Here is a 12066-nt window from a genome sequence, read left to right as displayed (position 1 = left end):
CTCACTTCCTTTCATGGTCCAATATGAGTTCTTACCAAATGCCCTACTGCCCTCCAGTGGCCAGTTTTATTGCTTTAAAATGGATTTTGAACGTTGTGCTTTGGAGCAAATTTGCGTCAGAACCTAGAGATGTCTGTTGTGAAAAAAAAACGTAAAAGACGTATAAATACGTTTTTGGGACACTGAAACAATTAAAAATAGAACGTATTTATACGTTTTTGGGAGCAAATCAGTTAAATAAATGGTGATTTTTCCAAAAAAGTCTATTAATGGGTCTATCGTCTTCCTCGTTGAATACTCTATAAGAAAAATATAACATATATGCATCTAAAATAATCCTAAACGATTTTATTAGCAATTTTAATACTAATTTCAGTCGGTAGTCCACCAATCAGTGTTTTTTTTTTCAGAATAATATAAATTTGGTGGGTCGTAGGGCCAATCTGACTACTGATTTCACACAAAAGTATATACCTCCGCATCCAATGGTGGTATTTTTGTGTTGCTACGACTAACGGAAATGGATGTTTCAAATTGCTTCCCGAAATGCCCCTGACGACTACAGCCAATTAGCATATTTTCGCCCGTAATTCGAGCTAGGATGGTCCCATTGGTCCCAAACCACTTTTATTCTACTCAGTATCAAAAGGCCTTTCGTTAGAGTACCCCAACTATGTCTAGGAAGTTAACAAATCTAAGTTAACGGAGGATTGTGCTAAAATTCCTCCTATATTGTATGAGATCCAACCATCCTTATGTAATTACACCCACCTAATTATAAGCTTGTTAATATTTGGGACAACAAAAGAGATACTCTGCCCCTGCTGTCTGGACTAGCTGAACACTTTGTGTGTGTGTGCAGGCTTTCTCCACCCCATCTGAGAGGTTGTTCTCCACTGCTGGAGATACCATAAGTCCAGAAAGATCACGTATCCTACCTGAAAAAGCAGACATGCTTATTTTTCTGCAAAAGAATTGTTAATTTTGCACATTTGCACTACGCGTTGTTCTGTTGTACTTGACATTATTTATCTTTTTTTTATGATTATTTTTTAGTACTATCAGTTCATATGTCCATTTAAAAAAGGGGGATTTATTTCTATTAGAAAAATGTTTCAGTAAAATGTTGCACATTCTTGTCTATTTGCCACAGTTTCATATTGCCAGAGTTAACATCGAGGCTTTGGGCCTCTTTTGACCTCATTGGGAGTTTGTAAGGTTGTGACTTCTGATTAAACAAACTAGATGCAAATCAAAATGTTCTTCTTTTCCCCCAAATTAGAATCGGTAAGAGAATCGATAAAGAATCGAATCATTAGGCAGTATCGATAATGGAATCGGAATCATTAAAATCATGTCAATTCCCATAAAGATGTAAAGTTTGTATTATATAATGAATGTCTCAGTTATTATCCTTGTTTAATTAGGTGTCAAAGAGAAGGTTTTTGTTCCACTATTACCAGTAAACATCAATGACTTGAAAGACCAATTAACAGCTGCAATCAACACAGTGGACGAGGATATCCTAGCGCGTTTAGGAGGATTTTTCATATCGGCTTGATGTTGTCCGTGTTGCTGATGGTGGTCACATTGAGCACTTGTAAAGCATGAGATAAAAACTTGTTTATATACAATACTTTTATCCAGCTAGTTATTAATTTTTTGTTGTTGTTGTTTTTTTTAAATACACCGCGATGGTTTTGCCACGTACTTTTTTTAAATCACCCTGTATTATGTGCCATATTAATAAAATAAAGTAAAAAATACACTTCAAAACACTGTTACGTGACTACAAAAAAAACGACTGGAGACAAAATGGTTGACGAGAGCCGGCATGGTAATGTCGAAATCACGTAAATCGCATACGTTGTAACCCGGAGACTACCTGTCCTAAAAAATATGTGTCTCCTGTAGGGCAGTCAAAATTATCGCGTTAACAGGTGGTAATTATTTTTTTAATTAATCACATTAAAATATTTGACGCAATTAACGCACAAATGCCCCGCTCAAACAGATTAAAATGACAGCACAGTGAAATGTGTACTTGTTGTGTTTTTCTGAGTTTTGTCGCCCTCTGCTGGCGCTTGGGTGTGGGTTTTATAGGCTTCAGCACCCATGAGCATTGTGTAAGTAGTTATTGACATCAACAATGGCGGGCTACTAGTTTATGTTTTGATGGAAAATTTTACAAATTTTATTAAAACGAAAACATTAAGAGGGGTTTTAATATAAAATTTCTATATCTTGTACTAACATTTATCTTTTAAGAACTACAAGTCTTTCTATCCATGGATCGCTTTAACAGAATGTTAATAATGGTAATGCCATCTTGTTGATTTATTGTTATAATAAATACAGTACTTATGTACCGTATGTTGAATGTATATATCCATCTTGTGTCTTATCTTTCCATTCCAACATTAATTTACAGAAAAAAATGGCATATTTTATAGATGGTTTGAATTGCGATTAATTGCGATTATTACGATTAATTTTTAAGCTGTAATTAACTCGATTAAAAAACTTAATCATTTGACACCCCAAGTCTACTGTAAATGTTAATCCTTAATTGTTTTTTAGACCATAACTGAACTAAAAAAAAAAAAAACATTCAAATTTTTTACTGACAACCGGTTTCAGTACTCGGCGACCGAAACTAGACGGACACATTTAAGAAATAATTAACTCATTTGCTCCCAAAAATGTATAAATATGTTCTATTTTTAATTGCTTCAGTGTCCCAAAAACATATTTAAACGTCTTTTGCGTTTTTTTTTTTTGTTTGTTTTTTTACAAGAGGCATCAAGAGGTTCCGATCCATCTTAGACACATTGCACAAAGCTCAAAACTCATTTTAAAGCAATAAAACTGGCCACTGGAGGGCAGTAGCGCATTTGGTAAGTCCCGCAACCCTATTCAACCGCAACCAACGGCCAAGCCGCAAAGCCGGGGAGAGGGCAAAGACGACCGAATGGATGACAGGCGGCGGACGACCAATCAGTACAACCGGTAGGACGCCCGGGATGCCAGGCGCTGGACGACCAAGCAGAACGAACGGGATCACTAGATGCCGTTTAGTCCGTGCTGCTCGCGAGCAGAGCCCGCAGAGATTCAAAAAAATTCATCTTTATGAGACAGACGGCGATGAGGGAATAGTTTAACCGGCCGTCGTGGCCAGAACAGCGTCATCTTTCAGTTAGTTATGTGTAAATAAATTGTTACTTTGCTATCAAAAGCTCTATTTGTCTTGTTGTTTCTGTTATTTTGTAATAGGAAAACATTATTCAGATGTTTGGGATGCAACTAAAGCAAAAAATAGCTGTGTTAAAGTTATGTTTGAAATGTATGCGTTCACAAAAAGCTCAATTTCTCCGTTTTTTTTTCATCAGAAATTGGAAAAATGCTCAAACTAAGCTATTTTCTAATGCTGATTTCTAAAGAATGGAAAAAGATATGAACTTTTTTTCTGCTGAAAGAAGAGAGTCTAATCTTTCTTATGGTGGGTTCCATGTTTATATAGCAATAGAACAGAATTGTCTGTGGGCCTGCCGAATCAGTCAAAATCCAGTAAAACGGCCGGGAGCGAAGGGCCTTGCTCCGGTGAAAATGGCTGGGAGTGAATGAGTTAGTAAGTATTTCATTCCAAAAGACTACAACTAAAAAGGCTGGCAAAAATAACACTAAAAGTAACTTCCCTTGATGCTTGCTAACGGAATTTCTTTTAGGGGAAGTTGAGTGTCCACTATAGTCTCAAGTGGGCTCCTTCTGATCCAAGAAGTGGTCTTATACTGACGTGGAGGAGTTAAGATGTTGCTTTTCCTCTCTTCAATGGCTTTAATCTCCATTAGGCTAACGCAGTTTGTCACTAATCCACGGAGGCGACTCTGACACTTTGAGCAGAAATCCATTCGTCCATTGAGATTTGGCCACCAACGTCAGCATGTGTGCATGTTTATTTATGAATGTGTGTGGTTCCCTAGCATCATCATGTTTGACATCTCCGCAGGCAGCTAGCAATAGTGCTGTGCCGTGTGTTTGTGTTCTGACACAGTTTGTCCTTCTTGCTTTAGATCAGCGTTCGCAACTTGCGCCAGGTTGCCTTGTCAGCTTCCATAAAGAGACAAACCTCTGTGCACTGGCCTGCTTGTGAGCGACTCATCATCGTCCCATACACGGGCTCATGAATAGACACTTTGATGCTGATTGTCGGTGTCACGCAGTCCCATACCTAATTTAGTTGATTTAGAGGGGATATATTATGGGAAAATGACTTTTAAATGCCTACTATGCTAATTGTTGGGTATCCACACGTAGATTTGAACTAAATCTTTATCATCCTACTTCTCTGAAATACTCTGTACTCTTGCCCTCACTCTGATGCAATAGTGGTGAATATCTCCTCCCCATGACTTGAAACCAAGATATCATAGTTTTTTTTTTAAACAACCCTGCCAAGTATTAAAGATTTATATACAGTGTGTATATATATATATATATATATATATATATATATATATATATATATATATATATATATATATATATATACAGTGAGGAGCAGAAGTATTTGTACCCCTTGTGATTTTGCAAGTTCACTCACTTAGAAAGTAGGTAGAGATGTTAAGTTTCAATCATAGATGCATTTCCACTTTTATACATAATATAAAAAAAATACATCTGAAACTCACATTGTATGATTTTTCAATAATTTATTTGTAATTTACTGAGGTTCATAAGTATTTGTACCCCTGAGAAAATCAGTGCTAATATTTAATGCAGAAGCCTTTGCTTGCAATTAAAGAGGTTAGATGTTTTCTGTAGTTCTTCACCAGACTTTCACATATGGAAACGGGGATTTCGGCCCATTCCTCCACACAAATCTTCTCTAAATCTGTCAGGTTTCGGGGCCGTCGTTGTTTCAGCTCCATCCAAAGATTTTCTATTGGATTGAGGTCTGGAGATTGACTAGGCCACTCCAGAACCTTGATATGCTTTTTGCACAGCCACTCCTTGGTCAGTTTGGCTGTGTGCTTCGGATCATTGCCATGTTTACCTGTCACCTTCAAATCTCTGACTGGGGGATGGAGGTTGTTGCTCAAAATCTGATGATACATTTCACCATTCATCTTCTGGTTTATACAGTACAGTCGTCATGTCCCCTTTGCCAAAAAGCAGCCCCAAAGCATGAGTTTTCCATATCCATACTTCACAGTGGGGATGGTGTTCTTGTGATTGTACTCATCCTTCTTTTTCCTCCACACACGATGATTAAAGTTTGCCATGACCCCTCTGCATCATTCAGATGGTCCCTGGCAAACTTCAGACGGGCCTTCACATGTACTGTGCATCCAGCTCTCTTCAGGTCATTGACCAGCTCCTACCGTTAGTTCTAGGCTGAGCCCTCACTTTTCTCATCATGAGTGATGCCCAACGAGGAGAGATTTTACATGGAGCCCGAGTCCGCGGTAGAGTATCATGTTAAGCCTTCTCCATTTTCTGGTAGCAGTTGTATTATGAATGAATGTGGGGTGCACAGGTGAAAATATTGAGCTCAAACAGGTGGTGGGTGGGTGGTTACTCATGGGGTAAGGGTGGACTTTTTTTTAAGGTAGACTGACACCTCTTTGAGTGCCATAATTATAGCTCATTCTCAGGAGTACAAATACTTGTGAACCCCAGTAAATTACAAAAAAATAAAAAAAAAATAAAAAATCATACAATGGGATTTCTGGATTTTTATTTTAGATTATGTCTCTATGAGTGAAAATGCATCTTTGATTGCAATTTCAGACCTCGACCTATTTTCTAAGTGGGTGAACTTGCAAAATCACAAGTGGTGCAAATACTTCTGCTCCTCACTTTATATATAGTGGGGCAAATAAGTATTTAGTCAACCACTAATTGTGCAAGTTCTCCCACTTGAAAATATTAGAGAGGCCTGTAATTGTCAACATGGGTAAACCTCAACCTTAAGAGCAGAATGTGGAAAAAAAAAAAAAACAGAAAATCACATTGTTTGATTTTTAAAGAATTTATTTGCAAATCATGGTGGAAAATGTGTATTTGGTCTATACCAAAAGTTCATCTCAATACTTTGTTATGTACCCTGTGTTGGCAATAACGGAGGCTAAACGTTTTCTGTAACTCTTGACAAGCTTTTCACACACTGTTGCTGGTATTTTGGCCCATTCCTCCATGCAGATCTCCTCTAGAGCAGTGATGTTTTGGGGCTGTCGTTGGGAAACACGGACTTTCAACTCCTTACTCACCCCGTGGCGTCAAAATGATATCAAGAACGGGGAGCGAAAATCCCAGAACCACACAAGGGGACCTAGTGAATGACCTACAGAGAGCTGGTACCACAGTAACAAAGGCTACTATCAGTAACACAATGCACCGCCAGGGACTCAAATCCTGCACTGCCAGACGTGTCCCCCTGCTGAAGAAAGTACACGTCCAGGCCCGTCTGCGGTTCGCTAGAGAGCATTTGGATGATCCAGAAGAGGACTGGGAAAATGTGTTATGGTCAGATGAAACCAAAATAGAACTTTTTGGTAGAAACACAGGTTCTCTTGTTTGGAGGAAAAAGAATACTGAATTGCAAATATAATTTCTTTTTATGGCTGGGCTGAAACAAAATTGGTTGCAGTGTCTGTAAACTGGGGTCTCCAGAGTAAAACGGACAGATTAAAAATAGTTTGGGGTCTTAATGCGCCGTGAAGTTGCTATAGCAGCATATAGACATATTGTTTAATCAAACATAACAGTTCTTTTGCCCTAAAATGCAGCAGTTTTGTTTTCAAGAGGGCTGCAAGAGCAGAAACTGCTTTTTCATCCTTGTCTGTGTTCCGTTTTTTATATTTAAAAAAAAAAATCTCCAAGTACATAAAAGATAGCTTGAAAATCACCATCTGTGTGTTCGCTGAATGCTCTCAAACTGCGGCCTGCTATGCTTTTAACTATCATTCAAACAGGTAGCGGCGTATATATGCACCATGAAAATTTCATTCAACACTTACATTGGATTGTAATCATAAAATAAGCACATAAGACAACAATATTTAAAAGAGAAATAGCACAACACAGTATCGTGAAAGCTTTGTCCTGTCGCTCAACAGCCCCCATAAAATTGGGCATATCAAGTTTCTGTGTAATGGGGAAGGGCAACTTATTCCGTGGCCAAAGTTCAGTCACACACAACAAAGAAATCACGAAAGACAGGTTAACACTATTTCTTGCGAGCTCCACAACGGGGAACTACACCCATTTGCTCTCAGTCTTTGCACATTTTCAACAATTATCTTCAAACCTTTTAGAAGTATGCATGTTAATTCACTTTATATTCAAAATTGATGTGTGTGCCACTCGTGTGGCGAGGCGGATTTTATAGGGCAGGGCCACAACAACAACCAACACCTCCGATCTCGGCACATTGATTGAACTCTAGGTTGGCTGACTCCTGACTCCGATTAGCTCTTGGAGAAGTCATTAGCCTCAGGGTTCACATACGTTTTCCTACCTGCACTGTAAATGTTCACATGGTTTAAATAGACTTTTCTTGTGTGGTATCCGCTTTAGCAGACTGCATTTGTAAAATTATTGCCATTTTTCTGGACTACTTCATTAAGTAATTCAGGTCATTTCAAAGGTTGGAAATACTTTTCCTTGCAACTACAAGTATATCTCAAATAGATGTAACCTCATCCCCTCATATGTCACCATGTCATCAAGAGTATGTCACGGTCTTCACTATATCAGATGGAGGTAATTGAATCCCATTCCTTCACAAGAACTCTTGCCCCGCTTCCTGTGAAAAGCCCCTTAATGCACATACGGTAATCCTCATGAGTCTTGTCCAATGTCCAGCTCAGATTCCTCTCGTCGTCACTAAATCTACTTTACACGTCATAGCCTCACTATAAAATCTTAACTATCGTGCAGTATTCCATGACATAAACCAAGTCCTTGTATCCATTGATTTTGCACTGTTCAATCAAAAGAAAAAGACAATTCCTTTGCTTTTAAAGGCCGCAGTGAGTTACAATGTCACTTTTGCCGCCAAAAGGTCAGTGTTACAACTGTACTTAGTAGCCGAACATCACAAAGCATGAATTGAACATTTGGCAACAGGTCATAGGCAGTCTATCAAAACAGATGTTATGCTAGACCACCAGGACTTGACACAAGGGTCAAAAGAATGTCAGGTAAACAGACGCCATGTTAAAGATCCCTTGAAGGGATCTTCGCGTTGGATCTTCATCATCTTTTCTTCCTTGCAATATTCCCTGTATTGCTGATGGAAAAACAACAATTGCAATTGTGACTATACCCATAAGTGTGGAACATCTGGCATGATGTGTAGTCTTTGTTTCCTAAACACAATGCATGTGTCGCTTTATGACATGTTGGTCGCTAATGCTTTTGTTCCTGAATCAATAATACAGAAGTAATTCAATAGACATCTACTAGGTGCTTTTAAGTGGACTTATTGTCCCAATTTGTCAATCGCTATTCTGGGACCCTTGCAGAGTTACAGCGTCGAACGCCTACCAGGCATTTATCTTCTGCTATACAGTCTTCAACGAGCTATTGTCGGTTCAATAGGCATTCACTGGAACCCTGCACCTTGAGCGGATGACTACATCTATTGATGAGCTACAATCGGAGTGACAGCAAAGCCAGGAAGCGTAAAGAAAACAAAAGCATAATCACAGGTCCCATTTAGATAATGCTCAATGAGAGCCAACTCATCTGTAATAAATATTACATGGCAAACACGTGGAATGTCAAATAAATCGCGTGAGCACATTTAGAAATGAACTGAGTCACTGTGATTTGCAATTACATTTATTATAATAAAAAACATTTTAACGTCAATATTTAAAAGGGTTTTAGAGTGCTGGTAATTTAGATTGCATTTAGAACGTTTTTAAACCAACGCCATTGCTTTTACTGAGCCGTGACTAAGAAATACAGTCAGAGAAATCTAGAGCACTGAGTTCGAGTAGAAGAGTACACTCTGGACTGGTTGCTTGTCAATCACAGGGTACATCTTGTATACTGACAGGCAAGCATTCACACAACATCACTTAGTGAAAACTCAAGCGAGTGAACCATGTCAGGATCAGTGACACTTCTCTTACAGATATTTTGTCTGTTTGACATTCAAGACTTTGCATCATAAGCGGATTTTCAGGGGTGGGCGGGCCCCCCTGGCGGCCGAAAGGTGTAATTAATATGTATGTAATTGATATGATTTGATTTTTTTATTTTAAAATTGAGAATTTTCCAGTAAAATATTGTCTATAAAAGTTGTAAAGCAATAAAACGAACAAAAAAATGAATTAAATGAACAAAAAAAACATTTTTTTTTTTCTAAAACCTGTCCTGTTCAGCTGTTTGACACGGAGAATGGAAGTCGGATAGTCTGAACAGTTTTAATGTTTCACATTGAGAGTCTGACATACTCCCATTGTGATCATTCAACATGCCTCGTTTATTATGACAAAGCAACGAACAGGACGGGGTTGTGGGGGAACAGAAGAAAAGAAACACAAGAGAAGAAAGAAAAACACAAACAACAAAAAGAAATACATTGAACGCCTAACTGCACTAACTATTAATATGTTGGTGCTATTGTCAGCTAAATGTATTTCCGGTTGACTCCATGTGGGGGGCCGGTTGACCAGGGAAAGACAGGGAAGGAGGTAGGGGAGTCTATAACTTAAGTGACAGAAAGGGATAGAGTGTACACAAATCATCTCTGTGATCTAGAACCCAGTAATCGTGTGAATCCCTTGAGTGTAAGCCCTTTGGCGACCGACCCTACGCCGCCCCATTGCCAATCCCGACACCGGGACCACCCGCCCGAGCGCGCCCCTTCACATCCAGCCGCACGCGAGCCCCACCGGGCACGCAACAGCCAAGCAGACGAGCGGAGACGCCATGCGGGTGCCGACACAGGGCCACGGCCCCGACCCAGCCGTCCCGGGGAGGGAGGGCGGTGCCGGGAGGGGGCAGCGCAGCCCATTCCTCCTCCCGCTGCCCAGCAAAGGAGCCCTTGTCCCCCACCCCCCGGAATCCAGGGTGGTCCCCCGGGCCACCCGCGCGCCCATCCACCGGCCTTCAGGGATGGCAAGAGGGGACAATGGGTCAAAAAAATGGTATCAGTGCAACACTAGTTGAAATTAGGCATGAGCTGGTATGATATTTTGACGGTATGATAACCTTAAGCAAAAATACAGCGGTTTCACAGTATTGCAATTATTGCTCTAAAATTAGTGTTATTTTGAGATGTATAGTCTAAAAAGAAAAACAAAAAAATATTTTTGCATTGAACATTTTTTTTATTATTATTATATTTCACAACATATTTGCAAATTGGAACATCATCATGAATACAATGTTAGAATAAATTAAATAAAAAATAAATATTTCAAATAAAATAGAAATAAATAGAACTTATAGACTAAACTCAGAGTCACAGCTCAAGTTGCTCAACATTAGAATGAGAACCCTTATTAATGTATAACTGGACTTAAAATCCAATTTGATCATATTTTTTAAGGAAAACACATACCACTACTACTATGAATATTAATTAGTTGAATATTAATGGTAAGCGAGAGTAAGAGACACAGCATACGTATGACTTGTATCATTATTTACACAATATAAACACACCCTGTCACCAGAGAGAAAAAAAACACCACAGACTGTATTATGAAAATGGTATTTTGAACAGATTTTTACAATGGAGGAAGACTTTACAAAAAAAAAGCTAATGGTAGAGAGGAAACTAGTTAGCCGTCTTGGCATGCAAAGTAGCCACGTTATCTGCCTTGTTAACAAGCTTACATTATAGTATTTGTTTTATCATCACTAGAACTCTCATAGCTGGTGGGAAACATTCATGACAGCATTTACTTCCCTTAAATTTTGTGTGTCGTGATGGATAATGGTCACGTAAATGTGAAATCATGTTGGAGGTCTTGCTTCCCCTGGCAAGCACGCTTCACAAGCATGTCGGCTGTCCTTCCTCCTCCAAGCTGCGGTCGTCTGTTTCTTTTTGGTAGCCGAAGTACTCCCATACTAGCGAATTTGTCTTTTTTGAGGGGGAAAAAAGCTCAGGTGTAGTGTCATCGACAGACAAAGGACAGAGCAACAAGTGGTGGGGAAGGGGTGAGCGCTGTCGCTCCAAGCCACGGCAATTTTGGGACATAAAAAATAGCTAATACCGTACTACGGTATGACTGAAAATTTTGGTGGTTTTCAAACTGTGACGTTTTCATACCACGGTAAACCTTGCAACCGGTAACCGGCACATGCCTAGTTGAAATATTAATTGTTACTACGCATCTACACTTCAGAAAGGATTCATAAAAACTGCAGCGTAATCTTAGATGAAAATGGATTTTATTTCTCTTTTTGGCTTTAACAGTGTGCACCTCTGTATAGATCCATTTGGCTAAAAATGCTTCTTACATCATCTTTTCTTTCTATTTTGTCTCCATTTCAACCTGCCCTTCCTCCTCTCTCTTCTGTTCCATCCTACATAAGCGCAGCCTACCTTCTTTCCACTTTTGCCTTCACTGGTTTCTCTAGAAGCCCTAACCTCTTTGTTCTTATATGCAGACCACCCATAAAGCAGTTCTCTCGTTGACCTCGGCAGCATGAATAATTCACCCAGCACATTGTGCCACCTCTTGCAACATCCCGACCTTGAGCCCTGCCACGGATGCCTGGATGGACACTTTACACACTCCTCAAGGAGCTCCAACCGCCATTCAGTCCCTCTCACCTCGTATCAAATATTTAGCCAGCGAGGATGGGGAGTCACACATTGCCATCCTCTTTCATATGCTACTCTGTTCTTCTCTTTAAATGTATTTTCTTGGCTAGGAGTGCTTAAAACATTTAGGTAGGCTGCACCACTCCCTCCGCCCCAAGTGGGCTGGCAAACACGCTGTTTGAGACTACTGCAACAACAGCAATGTTATCTTGTTTAAATCTGCCTTAGACAGAACACAATGCTTAGAAACCAGACCTGACATTTCCTTTCATAGT

General features: G+C 39.5%; 1 protein-coding gene across 1 annotated transcript in view; it reads left to right on the top strand.

The window, feature by feature from the left end:
• pacrg (PARK2 co-regulated) overlaps positions 1-12066 on the top strand; it is a 475481-nt gene that overhangs the window by 301347 nt on the left and 162068 nt on the right. The window lies entirely within an intron of this gene.

The sequence above is a fragment of the Corythoichthys intestinalis genome, chromosome 15, assembly GCF_030265065.1.
Source record: "Corythoichthys intestinalis isolate RoL2023-P3 chromosome 15, ASM3026506v1, whole genome shotgun sequence".
Lineage (NCBI taxonomy): Eukaryota > Metazoa > Chordata > Actinopteri > Syngnathiformes > Syngnathidae > Corythoichthys > Corythoichthys intestinalis.
The sequence above is the reverse complement of the archived record's forward strand: the minus strand, read 5'-3'. Positions and strand labels throughout refer to the sequence as shown.